This window comes from Mus caroli, chromosome 18 (assembly GCF_900094665.2).
Source record: "Mus caroli chromosome 18, CAROLI_EIJ_v1.1, whole genome shotgun sequence".
Taxonomy (NCBI): Eukaryota; Metazoa; Chordata; class Mammalia; order Rodentia; family Muridae; genus Mus; species Mus caroli.
Window position 1 is genome coordinate 47,698,026 of NC_034587.1, and position 24,087 is coordinate 47,722,112.

The 24,087-nt window shown below is 37.7% G+C and overlaps 1 long non-coding RNA gene across 1 annotated transcript in view; it reads right to left on the reverse strand.

Annotated features, from left to right (window-relative positions):
- The window catches only part of LOC115029889, a 61,508-nt gene extending 47,553 nt beyond the window's left edge, over positions 1-13,955 (reverse strand). The window contains exon 1 of the long non-coding RNA XR_003835469.1: positions 13,799-13,955. This is a non-coding gene — a long non-coding RNA (uncharacterized LOC115029889). The remainder of the gene's footprint in view (positions 1-13,798) is intronic.
- Between the last annotated feature and the right edge of the window lie 10,132 nt (positions 13,956-24,087).

The window sequence follows — 24,087 nt, forward strand, 5'->3', positions numbered from 1 at the left end:
GTGCTTGCTGGAAGGAGACTGATGTAACTGTCTCCTGAGAGGCTCTTCCAGTGCCTGACAAATACAGAAGTAGACGCTCACATCCATCCACAGAATGAGCACAGGGTACCCAATGAAGGAGATAGAGAAAGGATCGAATGAGTGGAAGGGGTTTGCAGCCCCATAGGAGGAACAACAATATGAACTAACCAGTACCCACAGAGCTCCCAGGGACAAAAACACCAACCAAAAGGTACACATGGTGGGAACCCATGGCTCCAGTTGCATATGTAGCAGAGGATGGCCTAGTCACATATCAATGGGAGAAGAGGCCCTTAGTCCTATGAAAGCTCTATGCTCCAGTGTAGGAGAATGCCAGAGCCAGGAGTGGGAGTAAGTGGGTTGGTGAACAGGGGGAGGGGAGAGGGGATGGGGAGGCAGTTTTCATAGGGGAAACCAGGAAAGGGGATAACATTTGAAATGTAAATAAAGAAAATATTCAATAAAGTAAAAAAATATACCATAACACACACACACACACCACCACCACCACCACCACCACCACCACTACCACCACCACCACCAACAACAACCAAAAAGAAAGGAAGAAGAAGTTCTAACAATATATTTCATGGTTAGCCAATATTTAGTAGGTATGTTACCAAGAAAAAAACCTCAATTCTGCTAATTTTTGTTAACCTAGTAGTTAATGAGATGGAAGTAGACTGAGCTTGAATTCATAAACAAGGCCTGGAGAAGTGAGAGCCCACAAATCAGTCTTTCCAGCCCAAGTTACAAAGGTAGGGTAGGAAAACAAGGAGAGAGATGAGCTGACAAGGTGAGGGATAGTCATGTCTTAAAGGGAGCACAGTACAACACATTTGGTGCCATTTCTTTTTGTTCCTTGAATGGTTGGCTGTTTCTGATCACATCAGCTGGTGGGTGACTTTAACCCGAATATCGTTGAGGAGATGGACACACTATGAGATACAGATGCCATGTCCTTTCTTTTATACCAGTCACTCATTCAAACATCTATGAGACTAGGGGAAGAGTCAGTATTTTTGTCAAAAGGTGCCTTCAAGCCCCAACCATGCAACTCAGGCAGCTAGTGTAATCATAATCCCCATAGCAGAGGTCTGTGTCTAGGAAGGCTAGTAAGAGTCTTAAAATGCAAACTCTAGGTAAAATAAAATTCAAATCTCTATTTGGTTAATCAATTATAATTCTAATTTTTTCTGAAACACAACTGATCTACAGGAATCATTTATTGAGTGCAAACATTTCAGAAAACAACTTTTAAAAATATTTCCTCTTTGCTTATACATACACATGTCTCTGCGTGGAGAGCACATGAGTGCTTGTAGACATTGTACTCTCTGGAGCTGTGAGTTATTGGCAATTGTGAGCATCACAGCATAGGTGCTGAGATCCAAACCTGTGTCTTCTACAAGAGTAGTACATGATCTTAATCACTGTTATTGTGATTACAATTAAACATGGTACATTAAATAAATCTCTTCATATCATAGAACTTCTTACATTTTATTATTTATTTTAAATATTCAATAGCAGATAGTTAATATTAAATATATAATATTTACTTAATATCAAAATCAAAATACAATCCCTAGTAAGATTATGTAAAGCAAAGTATATGTAAAGATGCAGATAATACTTCAGAAAGTTAAAGAGTATTTTAACCTGTGAAAAGGAGAAGATTAATAAAGTGGTGAATAATGAGGAATTAAGTCTCTATAGTTAATGAATGCATTTACTACCCCTCAACTACCATTTTTAATGAAGAAAATTGAACTTAAAAAAATAATGTCAAAGAAAAGTCAAGTGAAGATCTTCTGTTATTTAAATGATTCCTTAGTGGGCATTTGGCTGAGCAGTAGGCTTTATTTCCATAATACTATCTGCAGACCCTGTGCTAAGGCAAGGTCAAAAACAGAATTTGGAAGTGAGCTTTCAGACATGGCTTAGTATTGAATAGTATCAGTCTAGGAAAAAAAAATATCCTGATTCAGTTTTAAAGAGTAAAGTTGCCTCATGCATACATAGATTTTTATTCCAAATTTACAGTAACGTATTCTTTTCTGAAAAACAGAAATCACCATTTTTGAATGCTTATGAGACATTTTTCCTAACTGCAAATATTTTTTGTTTTAAATATATGTATTCAATGGTATTTCAGCATAAATAAATCAATAATTGTACTTAGTAGAATATAAGTGAAATACAGGTTATATCAAAATTTTATGAAATTATTATTGAAAATGCTAAAAATATGGACAATCTAGTTTTTATATGTAATGTGATTGATAAAAGCATTATGATGTATAGACTAAAATAATTTAAAACACACATATTTTTGGACTTTATGGAACTCCTTCACATGTATAGGACATGTATACCACTGAGTGTCATATAAATATAAATATAAATATAAATATAAATAATATAAATATAAATATATATATATATATACACATATAATTGAGATATGGATAGATCCAACTTAGGTGATTTCTCTTTAGTCCTACATTATGATATTATGTCACTTTTCTTTTTCTAATATTTTAAATTAATATCTATGGAGTACATGTATGTATTCTAACAATAAATCTTTTAATAATTATTTAGATAACTACAGTTAACAGAAACTGGACCAAACATCACTCTTTACCACCTATTCACCCCACGGTTGTTTGGAAGGAGGTCCTTATTTCAGTCAGTGCTCAGCATCAGAAGCCTTTTCTAAAGCAGGTGAGATATGTGCCCCCAAATGTCTAAGTTCAGTCTTAATTCCTAAATCATACATGAAAACAGAAGAGCAAGATTTAGGAAATCTTGGGCAGCATGTAGTTGCATGAATGTGAAAAATTAAAACACTATCATTTTCTCTGATGCAAAGTGACAGGGATAAAAAGTTATCCAGAGTAAGTTTTTCCTTCAAACTAACTGAGAAAACAGCATTGGTGCTAGAGAGAAAAGCTCACTTGTATTTCCATCCCCACTCTACTTTTTAATAAAATGTTCATCCGATAGTACAACTTCCTTTGGCATTTTGAATAATAGGCCTATTATCAACAACATGTAAATTTTTTCTCCTCCCCATGAATTTTTTGAAAAGCTTAGTCATTCCACTAATGGAAAACACCTTCCAATAATCAGAGAGAGATGGCTTTTTCAATGACAAATTGCTTAAAGCAAAACTAAAGTGTTTGCACAATATTTCTTAAGCTGACAAATATTAGGAAATTTGAATATGCAAATAGAAATACATCTTCTGATTTTAGGCAATATTTCATGGCTAAAAGCAGAAAACTTTAGATGAAATAATGACACATCGCAAATGAAAACTGTACTCTATCCATAGTCCGAATTTTATTATTTAGGCTTACCTAGATGCCAATTTGGAAGGTATAAATATGCATTATTTATTCTAAATTAATTCAGAGCTTTCTATATCTTGATGATGCTCCAAATTTATAAAAGCATTTCAAACATTTTTTATTTATAATCTAACCATAAATCTAACAAATTGAAACATTATGAAACTATTGATTTGCAATATCTTTTAAATCTACAGTCACAACAAAATAGCATTTTTAATTAGTAACAGATCCATAAAAATTGTTAGGAGTTTGTAAAAGGCCATGCCATCAAAGTGAAACATTGGCACAGCTTTCTACAGACACAATTGTCTTAAGTTTCGAACTAGTTTGCTTTTCCAAATATCCTTTTGCTTCATCTTAAAGATAAATCAGAGGCCAAAGGAACATTTTGCAGACATGATTATGCAGACCTGTAATTATTCATTAATTTTGGTGGCACTGCTCATTTTAATAAGGACCTCCTTTACAGTTAATAATAATACCCTGATGATGGTAACTTACATCTCTCCTACCTTCATAAACTCACTTATTAGATGGAAAGCTACCACTGAGTCATACCATAACTTTAACTTTTACAACTTTTCCTCCTGCTGAAAGTACAAAATAAAATAACTTTTACTATAGAGCCTTAGGGTGACACTATTTGCCTACATTTAATGGAAAATGTGTAACTACCTTTCTCACTCTATCATCATTGGAATACTTGTTATTGCTAAGTATCTATGCCAGTAGCTAGGGTTGGATTCTCATTTACAATCCTACAAAAACTACTTAGAATACTAAACAAAAACACTAAGTGTTATCTACAATGTAAAATATGAAATGTCTCCCCTGAGGGACTTGGGTTCACATGACGGATATTTAGAGAAGAAATAGTGCTTCTTTTAGGCTTAGAAGTAAGAAAGAGACAATGCGAAGGAGCATAAAAACTCAGTTTACACATGGTTTTCTTTGAAGAAGAATCTGGACATTATGTTCAAAGATAACCAAATACTGGAAAACACACACACACACACAGACACACACAGACACACACACACACTTTTTAAAGGTGTATTCCAGTTATTAAAATGTGTTAATGGCTTCTCTCCTGTTTAGGAAATCAGGATTTAAAATGCATAGCTCCACTGTGTTCCACAAAGAAGAAACATAGTCTTCACGTTTATGTTACACCTTCTCTATAGGACTTGCCCACTAAGTTTCTGCTAACTTAACAAATAAGGTAATGCAAGCATTCTGTATGGGATATTTATTTACCAAATAAATAAATAGTACAAGAGGTACCTAGAAATTGCCTGCTTTCATTGCAGGTCCAGGTGTGTTTATACTACATATGTATGCATGGTAAATAAACTAGTTTTAGATGTTTTAGGGATTTTCTTACCTAGTCCTATCAATACATCAAAATTTTATGTGTAGTAAAAAACCCTATGATCAGTATGTATATCCTATGCTACACAGTATTTTAAAATAAAGTTATTGATTTGGTTCAATGTAGGTAAATAGAGAATTAATTTGATTTTAAATTATGGACTTGCATGTTTCTGAACGCACTGTGAATCACTAATAAAAAAGATTTGTAGGAATCAGAAGCCAAAGAAAATTAGCATTAAAGCATCCTGGGCAGTAATAGTACAGGACCAGTTAGAGAGAGTCTAAGAAACTGACCCCCAGTCACATTCACCATTTTCATGAATCACTAAGTCTACCATATTTTTCCCTGAAGACAGTCTCTGTCCTGATTCTTAAAGTATACAAGCCTTGCACGGTGAATGCTGTGTTCATTTTGAAACATTAGCAATGTCTTATGTTTGAAGAGCAGAAATAGCATACCCATTGCTAGACATAATAAAAGGAATACCATAGCATTTTACTAACAATGAAATTTGTTGTGAAATCATCACATTTAAATGCTGTGTGATTTTAAAAATTTTTATTATTTACACGAATTCTTTCTGTCTTTTTTCCCCCAAAGTAGTAAATGACTTTTGAAAGTTACAGTTTTTAAGGATAAAATCCTTTTATATTTCTTTTCAGCATTAAAAAACAAAACAAAAACAAAAACAAAAAAAAAACAAAACAAAACAAAACAACCAAATCCAAAACCAAAACCAAGCTGTAAGGAACTTCTTTTCCAGGGAATCTAATTTTAATTATATTCATTTAATTATTTATAAATTCATGTAATTTAATTTAATTTTAATTTTAATGTATTTTACAGCAAAGACAAAATAACAGCTCTAAACACAGATAAAGACTGAATATAAATGGGAAAGTGAAATTGTGATCCTGAGCTGTTTGTCTTTCACAGGGACTGGAGATAGCCTGATCTTCTAAATAGAAGAGAAAAATGAGGATGGGTTCAAAATGTGGGTATCTGTCCCATGAAGCCTTCAGAGACTTCACATGAGACTTCAGAACTGGGATTTCTAACATGGTTACCACTAAACGTGTGAACATGAGTACCTGAATATGTCTCAAAATTCTAAGGTATACAGTTTAGTTTTATTTCACAGAAATTAACCTTAATTAAACTTTTAACAGGAGCATCCCTATCTACATTTTCAAGTATGAAATTCTAAAATTATGTACGTAGATGTTTTTATGTGTATAAATTCACTCCCTTTACCACTAGGTGCTTAGGATGTTAATCCTGATTGTAATTTGTTGGATCTGAATACAATCTAAGTTATTGATTACTGGATGGGTCTTTCAGGATGGTTCCCAGAAAGATAAGCTGAGGGAAGAGCCCTCCCCTGGGATAAATGGTACTCTTCAGGGCAGCACACATATAAAGAGAGCCCACCTCACTTCCTTCCTTTGAGTGCATCTCTCGCATTGTCAACGCCTCTGTTATCAGAACCCAGCTTGTCCAGCTTTCCAGTGCAGACTAGAAAACAGTGGTTTTCCAAAACTCATATTTTCACCCCCAGGTTGGCACTCCTGAGGCATCCACCCTTATGATCCTGTAAGCTACAAGGATCGTGAGGTGCTCAGCCTCCTTGCATTCAAACAGCTACTATTGGATTTCCCAGTCTTTACTGTACAAGAAAATCTAATGAGTAACCTTTGCTTTATATTCATAATACGGCTTCTGTGTCTATTTCAAAACTATAGAGTGTAAAAAGAAGAAAGGTTTCAATGAGTTCTATATTGACCACCCATTAAAATGACAGTTTTATCATGTCTCTTTACTTTTAATAACACCATGGAAGTCTCTGATATCATGTATATATTGCTCATGTTACATTGCTGTTGAACAGTGCTAATCTTATGAATTAACACTCAGTATATGGAACAAGTGAAGTGTGTTTATAAAAACAAAAACACAAAAACAACACCCCCCCAAAAAAATCCAAAGAACAACAAAATTCTAGCAAGAAAAATTATCTCTCTTGTATTTAGTGTTAGGAGAATGAAAGTGTAAACAATATCTTTCATGTGCAAATTATGTGAAGTGAATTTTTGCTACTTGATTCTGAGGAAAACATCAATCCAAAGGTTTAGCTTAAAGTTGTTGCAACTTTATAGTGCATCCAAGGTGCTGGCAGAAGTCTTCTCTAGAAAAATACGGGTCTCATAAATTAAGTTCCAAAGACTGTGAGGTTAAATTAAAACCAGCTAAGCCTACCTGGAAACAAAGCACACTGTGTGTGAACAAGAGGAAAAGCAAAAACGACAGCAGGCACATAAATATTCCAGAGCTGGAAATCTCAGAATGAGAATATTTTATATTCAATTTATCCCACAGTTACAGAATGTATTTGTGGCAGATATCTTGCTCTAATGCACAGCCACAAGGAAAGCAAAGGACCCTTACATACCAACAGCTGATGCAATGATGCCTTAAAGCAGTTTACCATTTTTAAACTCTACCATATAACTGACTTTTAGTAGTGACTTGAAAATCAGGCAGCATCTCTCCTGAAGCCTCAGGAAGGAGCTGGGGATGGGGAATTGGAATGAGCTTGAAGAGGCAGAAACAAAAGACAAGGTAGATGGTCACTTAGAAGTTGTTCTATATTGGCTTAGGAAAACCTGGTTCTTTCCCACTGATTGCTGACATCTTTTGTTTTTGTTTTAAGCTTATTTCCTTAATAACTTTTTCTCTTTTTAAAGTTTCTATTGAATTAAATAGCATTTAGCACCACTGCATTTTGTTTTTTGCCTGCAAGGGACTAGGCTAGCACAGAACCTCACTGTAGAACAATTTTGTGCCATACATTTTATTTAGCAACAGATACATGTAAAAATACATGGAAACACGTTTTGAAGCACAAACTGTAAAATATCCAAATATAAGCGAGCTCTAAAAGTTAGTGTAACTAATAAAGAGCCAAACTTCCAGCATATCTTTCTGCCTTTCTCTCTGCCTCTACTACTCTCTTAACTCCCCTTCCCATGCCCTAAATAAACTCTGTTTATTATTTGTGTGGCTGGTCCCTCAGGGGAAAGGCATGTCTTGGCATGTGCCTGCAGAGGCACCCCCTTCCCCTACACACTTTAGAATGTATTCTTATATCTCTTTATTTTTTTATGATCACAACATTGGTGCTGTATCTGGGATCTAGAAACTATGCAGGTTTTGCATCCCACCTTAGGTACCACAAGAGATCCATGCTCACTCTAGCCCAGACCTGGTAAGCTCCCTCCCCATCCCCCACTGGTCAGAGAGACTCTCTCTGCTTGGTCTCCAGAGACAGTTTCTTTCTTGAGGCTGAGAATTCCAGGCCAGTCCTGGAAGACTGCTCTCTGACTCAGTAGCACTGACTCTGATCATTATAGCCCATGTGGCCACAAGCAAGTTGCTAGGGTATAAAATACATTACTCTGAGTCCCCTGCACTCCTGTCTACCTAGAACTCTGGGCTGCTGGTAGGAAGTCCCTCCCTGCAGTGGCACAGGCCTTCAAACCCGACCTGTGGTGCCTCTGACCCACAGGCTGCCCACTCCAGTGTGTGGGAAAGAGCTCGAATGGGAGCTGCTGCTACCTAGCCCTCAGCCTCTGCCATGTAGGTTACACAGTCAGAGGGTCCCAAAACAAATACCCACTTCCACATTTTCTGCTACCAGACTGCAGAAGCTCACACACACCGGCATATTGATTGGTAAGGAGTTTCTCTAGTTGGCAGAAGGGACTCTATATGCCCAGATAGTGCCTTGCCAGCCTTATTTGGACTAAGGTGTAGGCTTTCAATGCGCCGGTCCTTATGATTGGCCTCCTGGCTGACCTACAGTTAAGACTTAGATCCTTCGGTGATTTCCCCTCTCAAAACTTGTTTATAAATCCCTTGAGCTCTTACAGCCACCCGAAAATTCTTGGTACCAGGTTGAATTGCTTTCTGGCAATTTCTAGGAAATTGCAGCTGTAGCCTCGAGTTTTTCACGTGATGACCTGAATTTCTAGTTTGGCTATACACTGACCCTTGCCTGAGCCCTTCTCGGGACACCAGTATGAAAAGATCAGTGACCCAAGGGTCACTAAATGGTCTTCAAACATATTTTAAGAGATCTTCACACATACTGCCAGCAGTCTGGAATATGAAAAAGTCCCCACCCCTGGCCTGTGTGCTCAGTTTGTGTCACAGGCTTGAATCTTCCTGGACATTTTCTGTCATCAGGATCTTATGCCACTGATGTCAGCTTTCTTATTCTATTCCTAGCCCAACGTTTCATTGCTAATACAAAATATGCTTTTCTCTACCTACACAACCTGTTAAAAGTTACCTAAGGTTTTCATTCCTGTCCTGTCTTAATATGATTTTTACCACTGTCATTAAATTCTATTTAGTTATAACCAATCTATAGCACTCAATCCTGCCAGAAGTTTGTTAATTATTAAGTTTATGACAGAATTCCCAAGGCCTCTAACAGTTTCTCCCATGAGGTCTCAGAAGATGTGGACACAGCTACAGGATGTTGCCTGGTTTGTGATATGACAATCACTGCAATATGCAGTGGACAAAACTGGATACTCTGAGTCAAATGACTTCACTAAACCAAGGTAAGCCATTTCTCATGTCACACATATTCATTCCACAGAGAAAAAGTCCTGTATCTTCTGAACTTGAAAGTTAGACTGACAGACCAAGTTGCCATTGGGACCATGGAGACCACAGAGAACTGTTGGCTAGTGGACTCTGTCATTTTTTAAATAAAGTAACTGCTAAATTATTGTTTATTATTTCTCAGACTTCTGACTATATTGACAACTAGAGAAAAAGCTTTCACAGATGTAATCTGTTATCTCCTTATCTAAACTTGGTTTCCATTAATTTAATGCTTCCTATCTCTTCTTCTTGCTATGCCACTGCCCTAATATTATCTGAGGTCCTATAAATTTGCCTAACTCTAGTAAAACATTCCACTGTACGATCCAGCTCTTTAATCTAGTTCTCTCTGCTCCACAAAAGGCTCATCCTAAAGACTGCTCATGTTGCTAACTCATGTTGTTATCTCTTTTATAAACTTATAAGCTACAGGAAACCCACTCAGATCCACCTCTTATGGACCAACTAGGCTCCATCCAGATAAGTACATTTGCCCAAAGTTCCCACTTGCTACCTATTCCAAAGGTGGAATTCCTCTGGGTTTCAAATGGACCTCTTAAGAATATTTTTTTCTTCCAAATGTACGTAATCTTATTCTCTACCTATAATAATGTGTTTCAACATCTTGTTAAGTCCAGGCACTTACTACACCCAGGAATGCTCCAGAGAGGCAACCTTCAGATGCTCCAATCTCCTCTCAGACACACACAGACCTTTCTTACTGGGCCTGTTCCTTCTGACCTATCATCAGATGGCTCCATAGGCCCTGGATAACAGGGGGGCAGCCAGCTCTCCTGGGGCTGGACGATCACCCCCTTTCCACTCCTCTGGGTTTCCCAGAGACACATCACACCAATGTCAACATGAAGCAGCCAGATATAATGATGACCTTCCTCATACTCAGTAGCTCCTAGATAGATGTTTTAAAAATACATAATTTTTTTTATTATTTGTAAACTTTACATAATGTACTCCAATAACATTTTCCAGTTTTCTTAAGTCTATCACCCTACCCTTGTGACCTAACCCACAGAAGGAGGAGGAGGAGGAGGAGGAAGAGGAAGAGAAGGAGAAGGAAGAGGAGGAAGGAGAGGAGGAGGAGGAGAAGGTTCAATTTGTGTTGCCCATATACACATACATCTTAGATTATGGGCAAGCACTCAGTGGGAAGAAGCCCTTAAGAAAACTGTGTGCTTTCCCCACTCCCACTCCCATCCCCCAGACCCCAGAATCCATCAACTTCAGCATCCTTATTGCAATTTTAAAGAGTTCTCTTCAATGGCATCTTGTTTAAACGGTTTAGACTTTATTTCTTTTGGGGGTGGGGGAAGGTGAGATGCGAATGATGTGGGAAAGAGAGTTGGTCATGGAAGTCTTCTATGTTTCTCATTCTCGGTTGGGATTCTGTAGTCATCAATACCACTGCAAAAGAAGCTTTGTGTTGATTTATAATCAACAGCAGCATAGGTCACTGACATCAATATGGCCTCATGTGGCAGCACAGAGCACAGACATTCTCGTGGTCTTTGGTGGCAGTATGGACCCAGGTCACTATAGGAACATGGACACCAACATGGCCAACAGTGGCAGCACAGACCACACAGATTAATATGTCCTTTGACAGTAACACAGGCCACAAAAGTCAACATGACCTCTTTTGGTAACACAGACCTTGGCCATCAACATAGCCTCAAGCAGGAGAACAGACCATAGACATCCCATAGCCATGAGCTACAGCAGAAAACACAGACATCTACACGAATTCAGAAGGCAGCACAGACCACAGGCAATCCCATGGTCTTCAGTGGTATCAGGGATCACAGATATTAACCTGTCCCTCATCCATAGCAGGGTCATGTTCACTGGCATGGCCCCCAGCTGAAGAATGGAGCATGGACATGAACATGGCTTCGGGCATCAGTGCAGACTATAAACATCTTTAGAAAGAACAGTAGGGAACACTTCTATGGAAATGCAGGGGCTGTGCAGCCACAAAGACATCTTCTGCAGGAGGACCTAACTGAAGACTGCCTGAGAGACCAAGGATTGCTGAAGCAAGCAAAGCCAGCCATTTGGGAACTGATGTTTAGAAGAGATGCTCTCTTGGGACCAATGGGGTGAATAGGTAGGGCATATTAAAGAAACTTGCAGCAGCGTTCAGATGAGTGTGCTGCTGCATTTCTCATCTGCTCCCGGATCCTTGACTCCGTGCCACCTCCCCAAGGGCAGGTAGGGTTGAGCATCCAGTAGTCCAGGGCACAGGCAAGCAGACATTCCCATGGACGAGTTTTCATACGCTTAGATTAGGGAGTTGTAGGTTATCAAAAGTTCATTGTTATTCTTTCCTTGTTCAGATCTTGCATTGGGCTATGAAATTCTAATCTAGAGTTGTTCTGTGTTGCTCCAATTCAGCACTAAGCATCAAGAATAGAACTGTTGCCTAGCCTTACAGTCCCTATAAGAACACAGCAGGAAGCATGTAGCCACAAATGTCTCTGCCTCATTTTCACACTGAGAAGAACAGAAGCTATAATTACATAAAATAAGGTGAATGTGGAGACACTTCCTCAGACTACACCTCCTTGAATTTACCTCCACCCAAACTTCATGGCATCTATAACCCTTTGCCTATGCATTTTCTATTTAGATGGTTTCCCCCAGGTTGCCTGACTTTGGAAAGTTGTGAATTTGAAAATGATTTCCCATGGCTTCTTTATCTGCTGTAAATAACTTTACTTTGGGTGACACCCATTCCTCTGCTCTCTGCTCCTAGGTGATTACCTCTGCGAGGCAGACTCAGGGACTCCAGTAAGAAAGGCACAGATAAGCAACACCAGATATAAAACAGGCGAAGAAACTTTCATGAACGAAACAGCTATTAAACAGACAAGAAGTTGTGACTACTTTATATCCATGACCATACAAACTTAGATAAAATTGATAATTTATAGAACTTCTTACCTACCTCAAACTTGTTCAGAAATAAATAGAAATAACCACACCCCATAAACATTAAAATAAATGGACTAATATAATAATTTCCCAGACTTTTTTGGTGATTAGAAACAAACCCCAAGTAATCACATATTTGTACACCATATGACTATGTTTCAAAATCAAGCAGTTTAGAACTCATGGTGAGAGATTACTGAAACCTTTAGTAACAAAATCTCACAGAGAGTTAAAAAGAAAATTATATGATACTACTACTTGGAAACATTGAAATTTTCTAAAAACATAATAATGAACATAAATTGACCATGATGTCTTCTAATCTATTTACAGTTATATCAGGTATGAATGCTTGGTTCAATGTCAAAGAAGCAGTTGATGTAATTTTACATTTTAAAAGAGAAGAGAAGGAACTAAACAATTGTTGCTATAGATACAAAGGATAATTAACATTCAAGCAAAAAAGGATGCTTGCACAGATAAAGGAAAACTGATATTTAAAAACCTACATAAACTCAGTGTTGAGATGACGATTAAAAGGAAAAGTCTTGTGAAACTATGCCGGGGCCAAACAAACACAGAAGTGGATGCTCACTGTCAGCTATTGGATGGATCACAGGGCTCCCAATGGAGAAGCTAGAGAAGGTACCCAAGGAGCTAAAGGGATCTGCAACCCTATAGTTGGAATAACATGATGAACTAACCAGTACCCTGGAGCTCTTGTCTCTAGCTGCATATGTATCGAAAGATGGCCTAGTCGGCCATCACTTCAAAGAGAGGCCCATTGGACTTGCAAACTGTATATGCCCCAATACAGGGGAATGCCAGGGCCAAAAGAATGGGAATGGGTGGGTAGGGAAGTGGTGGTGGTGGGGTATTTGGGATAGCATTGGAAATGTAATTGAGGAAAATACGTAATAAAAAAAAAAGGAAAAGTCAGGTCATGACACCCCAAGACCATGTTCTCAGCACAGGAGATTTATTTGCCCCAAGGAGACAGCACACGGGAATAGCAGCAGGAGATAGAGGCCAAAGGAGAAGAGGAATCAAATAAGGGAGAGGGAGGAAAGGTGTTTGTCTTGTCTAGGAGTGGGACAAAGGACTGCTTCTGGATAGAGAGAACAGGAAACATGGCCTGTAGGCAAATTTTATAGTGGTAAAAAGGGAAATCCAACTTTAGGATGAGGCGTTTAATTGCTGGAATTCAATGCCGGTGGACCTTGGTTGTCAGCCTTAGAAGGAGATATCAACCAAGTAAGGGAATAGACATTGGCGGCTAGCTGTAGGCATGTATTCTAATCTATTTACAGTTATATCAGGTTATATCAGGTTATATCAGTTATATACAGTTATATCAGGGTTTTAGCAAGGCAAAGGGAATTAAGGAGAAGGGTAAAGTCGTCCAGAGCCATACCTATCATGCTCAGGCTGGCCAGAGTCCTTTCAAAGTCTGTTTACCAGGAGCCTCTCTTAATCCTCCAGGAATGTCCAGTCCCTTCACCTTGCCCCTTAGGTCAATTTCCTCCACCAAGGGCACCTAGTTCCAGATCAATTCAGAGAGCCTGAATAAGCTCCAGTTCCACCTTGCTGCCTAACAAATAAAATCTGCTTGCTTTTCTCCTATTTGCTCCTCCCTCTGCCAACCCTCACAAGATGGCCTTTGAAGTTTGACCCCCTAGTAAATCATTCTTTTTGCCCAAATCAAGTTTGCTAGTTCCTCTTATAGACTTGACCTTTTGATCTTTGATCCACTGTAAGGTCAACAATATGACATTGCTTCTAAAACACTAAGTAGACCTTCTGTCTCAGATTTTAGAACTCAAGCTTGAGTTGGCAGAAAATGGATCCCGGACTGGAAATGGGGTAGTAGAAAATTAGGAGACTTTAAAATCTGCAATTCAAATTGCACTGATAGTATAATTTAATCCCCCAGAGGGTTAGTTGGAATAACTGGCAAATTGAAAGTATACCTTAGGGATTTTACATGCTACCAACCACAATATCAGCTTCCCAAAGGAGAGGAGCTTGGTAAACACTTTAGTTTGCCTGGAGATGTTCTGCCCCAGAAAATCAATGCAAAATTCATTATCAAAAGAAACACTGCATAAGAAGGAAATTTAACACAACCTTAATGATGAAATTAGCAAATAAAATTGCAATCACCAAAAAAAAAAAAGAAAAAAAAAGAAAAGAAATGTGTATTTCTAAGGGTTTTGGTATGTTAATAGCCACCAGCTCTAGCCATTCGATTCTGACAATGAGTGCAATGACTCGTTTAACTTAGGGGGACCCAGCTTCACAAGTTCCTGTCAAACATTTGGAATTTGAGGAAATGGAGTTTCCTTTGGACCTGACACTGATAACTCCTATTTTATCTGCACTCATGTGCACATTCACACTCACATGCACACGTGAACATGGACACACACACAGACACAGACACAACACAGACACACAGACACACACGCACACACGCACAAGCATACTCACACGCACATGAACACAGATACACGGAAATAATTAGTCAACAGTTTAGAATGGAGGAAAGAGAAGCTGCTGAGGTTCCATTCCCTGAGTGAGAAGGACGGTTTATGGCTTTTAGGGGAGATAGAGTCAGTTCTCTGTTATGGCCTCTGGTAGGTTCAGAGTGCACCTGTGATGGCTCTACACTCATGAGTACATGGGCAAGCATCCACTGAACTCATTGGGTGAGTTATTGAGTTATTCTGCTTAGAGATACAAAGTTGGGAGGGAGTGGTGATGTGGAAATTTGGACCTGGGACCTGGAAAATTGTTAGGGGGAGGAGTAGAGGTGAATATGATCTAAAAACAAAACAAACAAACAAACAAACAAACAAACAAACAAAAATCTTTATATGCACAGTGACATAAGGAAGGTAATCATCTCCAAGCCAAGGAGTGAAAACAACTCTACTGAAGCCACAGTGTTGGACTCTAGAACATCAGCTTTTAAATACCTTGAAGCAATATTCTGAACAAAGACCTCATCCGGTAGATGATGCTAGGAACACTCTCTCTATCTCTCTCTATCTCTCTCTTTCTCTCTCTCTCTCTCTCTCGTCCATTTGGTTGTGTGTGTGTGTGTGTTTGTGTGTGTATGTGTGTGTTGCTATGAGTAGGGACTTGGGGGTAGTACTGGGGGAGGGTTTTGTGTGTGTGTTTATGGTGTATGTAGTGTGTGTGTGTGTGTGTGTGTGTGTGTTTGTGTGTGTGTAGTGTATTAAGGGCTGGTCCTTTGATATTGATCACCTATGTAGAAAGGTTCTACCAGGAAAGATGGCAAGCATCTAAGAGAAAAACAGACCACAACCTGACTCATGTAATTTTATTATACAAAATCATGAGCCTGAGCAGGAAAATTAGCTTTAAGTCACAATTAGTCTTAAGATTGGCTAGAGGCCAAGATCTGAGAACTTGGAGATGTCATCAGCTTAACGTACTCAAGAAAAGAAGAAACAAAATGTTAGTACCATTGCTGGCTGTGATGCTGACTCTGCTTTCATTTTAAAAGCAACAGGAAACTCCTAATCTGAAAGGATTTCTTCAACCACATGAGTTACTCAAGGAAATGGCCACATCATCTTATTGTTGCTTCAAGTTGGGTACCCAACCCTTAGTCTACCACAATGCAGCACCAAATAGAAGATAGTGAAGATGGGCGTTGTATAGAGACAAAGCTGGTGTGAGGTGGTATGTTATACTTTTATTTAATGCTCATTTTTTGAGAATTTTATATGTGAGTACTGTACTTATATCACTTCCAACCCTCCTTTCCTCTGCCCCTTTCAGCACCTCCTTTGTCCCTACCCTGCTTGCTCTCAAATTCACGACTTCTCCTTTAAAAATTATTGTTTTACCCCCCCACCCCTCCACACACACTAAAAACAAAACAAAACCCAAAAACTATCACCACCAACAAAAAGCAGTCTTCTGAGTCCATTTTGTGATGTATGTGAGTGGTATATGTGGTGTGTGTGTGTGTGTGTGTGTGTGTGTGTTTTAAAGGCTGGTCTCTTGGGATTAGATTGTCTATCAAGGGGCTTATTCTTGGAGAAAAACTATTCTCCTGCTCTCAGAAGCAGTTACTTGCCCATAGTTCTTCACCTTTAGACAATCTTTACCGTCCATATTAGCATGCCAGCTGCTATTATCATTGTGTGGACTTGTTTATCTCATGTTATTGAGATGTTGTTAGAATAGCTCCCCTACCTATACAGAGGATACTTTCTCATAGTAGAATGCCTGGTCCCCTGACTCATAATCTTTTGGACTACAGGAAAGTTCACTAAGATTAGGGGTTGTATTGTAGATATATAAATTTGGGTTAGGGACCCCACAGTCAGTGGTTCATGCTCAATATTCAGTTTCTGTAAATGTCTGTGTTTGCTGCAAAAATTAAGCTTCTTTGGTGAGGAGTTAGACCCGCACTTATGTATAAGTGTTATAAATTCTTAGAATGTAGTTAGAATTTTATACTGATTTTGAAAAGTGGCAATAATATAGTCTCCATTAGATTCTATGACCTCAAAGCCAGCGATAGTTAGCTAGGTGTATAATACCATATGTAGATTCCTTCTTAATGAGTAAAACTTAAGTCTATTTACATAACTGCTGATCATCCCTAAGATGTAAGCGCCATTTTTGCATTCTTTGCAGTTATCCTGCCATTCTGGGCATTACTGTGGCTCCTATGGCTTCAGGGATGAATAGAGCTGCTTACTGGTGGTTTTCTTCTCTGGCAGCTTGCATAATACCTTGAGATAGTGAGGAGAGTTAGTACTCAAGGAGGAGGCTTCCCAGTCAGTTCTAGTTTGATTCCTCTAATTATTTGAAGTATGCGGTGTCTTCAGCAATAGAGTCTCACCTTGAAGAAGGAAGACAACAAAGGGCAACAATAGTCTATACTTTTGTGGTCTCTTGGAGTCTCTTGACCAACAACTGGAGGGGAGATTTCCTTTATTTTGCTCTAGGATTTTTTGTTAATCAGACTCTTGGGGAGAATAATCACTCCAAGTGATATAACTTAATCCAAACTATGTGTGTATGTACATATGTATGTATATATCTACATTTATTTAAGTATTCACAAAATATCCCCTGTGGATTTACAGAGAGAGAGAGAGTAGAAAGAAATACCAATAAAGATGTTTGAGAAAAACCTTTTTGACATGGATATTTTCAAATGAAAGAACCTCAGGGAACTCAAGGGAGATGGAGGGGGTCGATATGTGAAGGAAAATTGCTTTAACTGACCTAACATTTCAAATAAAAATAACCTCATTTCTGTGCAACCAAATAGAGGTAATTCTCAAATACATTCTGAGTAGACCTTGGGAGCTGAGGCAAGTATTCTAAAATCAGTCCAAAGCTCTGCCAACTGTCAAGGAAACTGTATTCGGCCTACCCTGCAGCTTCTTTCAGGACTGCTCTGCCTCCATCCCCTGAGCAGCCATAGGTCACTTCCACTCATCTTAAAGGCACACCTGCTTTGTGAGCTTCCAGGAGTGCCTCTGCTTCCCTCTTCCACCACAACACATTTACTTGTAGGTTTTCATGCTGCTGAACCCACTTCCCAAATTATATGACCCTGTCACTCTAGTGGTTCTTACCTTCTGTTCTTTTCGTTTTTTTTCTCCCACCTAAAATATTTTTCAAAATAACTCTAATTTCTTCTTAATATAAAAAAAATTATACAGTAGAGACTACTTAAGAAAGAGAGCACAAATTGACCTGAAATATGTAAGTAGCACCTGTTAACATTATTATGGAAGGACTGGTTTATTAAGGCTACCATAAAAAAAGACCATAGACAAGATGGGTTACACAACAGAGATGTATTTCTCAACTCCAGAGGCTTGAAATCCAAGATCAAAGTATCACTGGGTTTGCTTTCGCTGCATGCTCTCCTCTAGACTTCCTCAAGCCTTCCCTCTGTGTGTTCATTCTTGATACTTGGTATTCCTTCCTTCTTTCTCTTGTCACCAGTCATATTGAACTGGATCCTTTTTCTGTGAGCTCATAGAACTTTAATTATTAATTTTAAAGGCACAGATATAGTCATATTGGAGATTATGACTTTCTCTTATGAGGTTTGAAGGCATATTATTTCATTCCTAACATTGACCATAATCTAAAACACTACGCACACAGTTATACACATAAACAAACATATAATTAAAATTTTTCACGTTGCAGGAACTAAATTATTCATAGTTCGCAGGTTGGAGTTTTTGAATTTTGTATTTCTTTTAGTCTTAAAATTGTCTTCATTTTTTCTGAGCAGTACACCAAGGATAACAGGAACTAAGGCTACCTTGTTCTTATTTACATCTTCTATAAGTAGAAGATTCTCTGTAAGACTATCAAATGAATTTTTGATATTGTTTGTGTTTACTGCAGTCGTATTTAATAAAACACACCTTATGATACATTGGATTTGGGTATCAGTTGACATCATGAGAAAGAATTGAGGTTCATGGCCAGATTTTAATATGGTCTTTCTAGTAGATGCAGAATGTGCAATGGGTATACCATACTATGCTCCATCATTCTCTGTAATTGTCATTAATCTCTACCCCAATTTCTTGCTGTCACCAATGACATAGAACTAGACACAACTTTTTAAGCTAATGATATAATTTATTTAAGATAGAGTCTAAGAGTTTTACTGGTAAGTCAAAGGTTAGATATATATTTAATATTTAAAATTCCTGCCAAATGCTATAACACTTAATATTTCTAGCATGATTATTAATGCATGTTTCTTTCCCCTGAACATCTTTGCCAGTAGGAGGAATTATCACCAATTTAACTCTCTGCCAATCTGATGGTGGGGAAAAGAGAGTTCACTGTTACTTTAATTTTACTGAGTACAGTGAATCTGAGTGTAAGATGTCTAGCTTTAGCACTGGTGTGATCATAAAGGAGAAGTATGAAGCTTAAGAGAGCCCTCACATTGTTCTCTTTTTGCAAAGCAAATCTACCTTTCTAGGCACTGAGCCTTGAATGCTCACAGGGTAGCCTCTTCTTTGGCATTTATTGAATCATCAATTTTTTTGAACTTTATTCTTTCCTAACTATTTTCTTCTGAAATATAACATATATACTGAGACCTGCTGTGATACACTGTAGTGCATGTTTCAATGACCCATTAGACTGGAGAAAACATGTCTCATTATTTATTTTTAGCAAATATCCATGGTCACCAGTCAGTTGGCAGTGCTCTCATGAATTTATAATTAGCTATATTATTGCCATATGTTATCACATGTCTACTACAAGAACCCAAAATTCCTCCAACATATTAACAGGGCAATTTCATTCCCTATTCTAATAAGAAGCAAGTGAAAAACCCAACTATTAGAAATATTTTTAATAAAATATGCAGATGTATGCTTGAAAACAAGTTATTTGAAAACAAAACAAAAAAGAAACAAAATGTATCTGTCATCTAGTGTATGATGAGTTTCATAGTTATGATAGATTGGCTATGTCTACTTGACATTTTCAGAACTTTAACAATCTGTTAGAACAGTGAGAAAACTGAGAGAAGACAGTGATAAGACAAATACTAGATGAATCTCTTGATAGGAGCTATCTGAAACACTTGTATTTAGAGAAGCAGTGAGTAAAATGACCATTGTTCTTTTGATGGTGAGGGAAAGTGGGAGTTTTATTCAGTTATGCACAATAAATCAGAGGTCAATAGGTCTGATTTCTAGGGTTGTGCCTCTGGTTCACAGCACCACATAAAACCTTTACATTTTTATCACAGTAGGATTAATGTTTGGTGTTATTCCTTTAATAACAAATACCCAGTACTTAAAATTGGCTGTCAAAAGACCATTAATCCGAATTCTAGCACACCATTAAAATATGGTTTAAGCATATTATATATAATATTTAAAGTCTTAGAATATATTATCTAATCTAAATTTAAAATTATGAGAAAGCATATTTGAATATTAGAAAATGATTACTATTTTGTGCAAAGATAACAATCATTATTATATAGATAACAATGTAATATGTACTGCACGATTCAACCTTTTATAAAATTGAATTTTATTTTTCCTTACTCACTTTATATCACATTCACTGCCCCCCTTCCCCAAACCCCAGCCCTGAAATCCTTCCTCTGTTCCCGTTCCCGTTCTCCTCTGAGTGGTTGGGGCACCCTGGGTATTTTATTTTAAGTGTATCTGTACTATGTGATTGTAGAGGACAGACAATGCATTGGATCATCTGGAACAGGTTGGTTTTGAGCCCGCCCCAATCTGACTGTGAAGGACCAAAGCCAGGTCCTCTGCAAGAACAGTAAGTGCTTGCAATCACTAGCTATATTCCCGCCTCCCCCTACTATTCATTCTTAAATTGCTATTCAGTATAAAAAATAACTTTAATCAGTTTCATGATAATACATTTCCAGAGTTGAATGCATTATTTGTGTAACTGTTTTAGTCTTTATGGTGACCTCTTTGTAAATTGTCATAAAATGTTTAAATGAGTTTTTAAAATTAATTTTACTTACATTTAATAGTATTTATTTTTATTGAAATCTTCCTTGATTGTAGAATTAAGAACTGTGACATTCTAACTGAACCATGTGAGTTTTCATAGGTACATAGAACATTTGTATAGAACTCAATAGAACATGAGTTCAGGTTACCACCTATTTCTGATTGACAGAATTAAAAGAAAAAAAAAAGAACTAAGTCTCTTTTTCTGAGTATCTTCCCCTTGTGACACAGTCGAATCAGGAACAAGTGAGTTATTATATTTTATTTAAAGATAAACAATATTCATAACAGGAGTTTTGCATTCACAGCAAAACTGAATGGAAAGTACAAATTTCCCAAATGTCTCCAACTATTGACATCCATATTGTCAATATCCTGCATGGAAAGCTACTTCTAGTATATCAGTAAACCTACATTAGTATATTTTGTGAGGTTTTAACAATTATTTTTACACTCTTCCAGATGAATGTCAAACTTACTGAGGTGGTATTTTAAAGCCTAAAAGGCTACTTTACTTTGGGTCTTCAGCATAAAACTAGGCAAAGAAGACATAAACAAGTTTATGTCTACAATAGTGCAAAGAGTCTCTTAATGATAACAGGAAGAAATCACGTTTATTTACCAACTAATTCTTTGGCAAGGTTACCCAAATGCCTTGTGATGCCTTGAGCATCACAAGGTAGAGCTGCCCAAGATGTGGCCTATTGTTCATTTAAATCAGTAAGAGATTATTTTTGAAGAATGTGAAAACAAACGTGTCTTTAGTGTGACATTCCCATGCTAGAGTTTTGAATTTAAGTGTTACCACAAAATATTACAGGAAAAACATGCCTAACAATCTTGCTAAATTTAAGGTGTTGTTTTTTCTTCTGCACAGAAACAATAGATATTTGCTTCTGAGTGTTACATGAACTGAAATGTCTGAAAGAATTATTTTCATCAAAATTCCATTTAAAACTATAAGTGTGCTGAGTGGATGAAGTCCTAAGTGAATGTGTATTATGGGCATAGGCGTGACCATGTAGAGAGACCCAGTGCCTTGGACCCATGGCAGTGCCAACACCTTTTCCTGGGTCAGGCTTAGAATCATGCCAAAGTCTTCTTATTGATTTTATCAATTATTGATTTTATGAATAGGTGATCTTTAGTTAAAATCAGTTTATGCAGTAAGTATCAACCACAGCTTTTACCACTCTGATGACTGAAATATGAAACTACTCCTCTATAGAGATCCCTTACTGAGAATGGCTAACTCACCACCTCTACTTATAAATCCTCCTCCTTTCTCAGAGGCACATAATAAAAGGCACCATGTTTCTAGGTTGCTGGCTCATCTTCATCAGAGTGTATGGCCCACCTGACCTCATCTTTTCTGTACAGGGGTCTTTGTTCTGTCCTTTTGTCATTCCCTCATTGCTCCATTCAGGTAAACTTTAAAGCCAGGTGCATCAAAGAACATAAGACAGCATGACCAATTGTATATATACAATATCAATATATAAATATATTCAGAAGCCACAGCTATTGATTATCATAAAATATTTTTCTACAAACCATCATACATTTTTTCCTAGTGAGAAATATAATTTCTGTTTGGAATTATGATTTCTGCAGTAATAGCAGGGAAACCTGTGTCAAAACACAAAGTATTTGATGCTCACTGCACATTTTTAGTGGCTCTGCAACTACCAATTCTGCCAAAACCAAAAATCATGGAATCTATCTGTGCTCTCATTCATTGCCTCTGTTTAGAGCAGCACTGTCTCATATATGAAGAATAATTTTCACCAGACAAAATACTATGTCATTGTCATCTAAATAGAAAGTTAGAAGAGTAATGATTTCTGAGTGATTTTCCCAAATGGTTAAAGAATGATTGATTCTATTTATAGGAATACAAGATTTTCAAATACTAAGGAAGAGCAAATACACAGTGTCTGGTATCCAATCAGAAATTAGTAAGGGGAGTAAGAAAATGTATATAAGGCTGAGGGAAAATGACTCAATTGCAATAGAATCAGAACTAACATAATTTAATTATCAATCAAGTATATCAAAATGGGTAGAGGAGATCACTCAGTTAAAAATGTACTATGAAACAGAACAGAGGTCTCAGAAAAAAAGAAAAATAGCTAAGAGATATTTATTATAAGCTATCATCAATGCAAAATAAATTAATTTGAGATGTTATCTTACCTCAATCAAAATGGCTAAGAAAGTGAGAAGGAGAGGAGGGGGGAAGGAAAGGGGGAAAAACAATAAATGTAGACAGGGTTCTGGGAAATTTGGATCCATTATGTACTTGTGGTTGGAGTGAGAGACTGTGGGAAGCCACATGTGCCGTTGCAGAGTGGCGCAGGCTACTGCTGGCCACCACGCATAAGTTTGGGCAAACACCCAATGCTTACATATGCAGTAAAGTTTTTTGCCAAAACACTGCCTGGCCCGGGCATGATAATGAGGCTCTGCAAAGTACTGAGAGAATAACCAATCAGATGTGAGATATGCAAATGAGGTATGATAATGAGGTACTGAGAGAATAACCAATCAGATGTGAGACATGCAAATGAGGTATGTTAATGAGGTACTGTGAGATACTGAGAGAGAGTAGCCAATCAGATGAGGAACATGCANATGAAGCATAGTGCATAACCAATCCGGGTGTGAGACACGCCTCTCCTAGGCCTATATAAGCAGCACCAGTTCTGGGCTCNGGGTCTCTTCGCCTCTACAATCAAGCTCTCCCAATAAATGTGTGCAGAAGGATCCTGTTGCAGCGTCGTTCTTGCTGGTTGAGTAGGACACACAAAAGAAGAGACCAAATCATTTGGGTTTAGACTCCATCTTAGAGAATCTAACCTAAGACTGAACTCAGAGTAACTAATCTGGCTTCTATGTGATGGCTCAGACATTTTGGCCCACATCCATGGGACCAGACCAGATCTTCAGGATACCTCCTTGATGGAAGCAGAGGTAACATGATTCACCAATGACGACAGCATCATTCAGGATGGACAGAGGTATGCTGGGGCAGCAGTGGTCTCAAACACTGAGATCATATGGGCAGAGCCACTCCCGACAAGAAGATCAGCCCAGAAAGCTGAACTGATAGCTCTAGCCAAGGAGTTAGAGCTAAAATAATAATAATAAAAAGAAAAAAAGA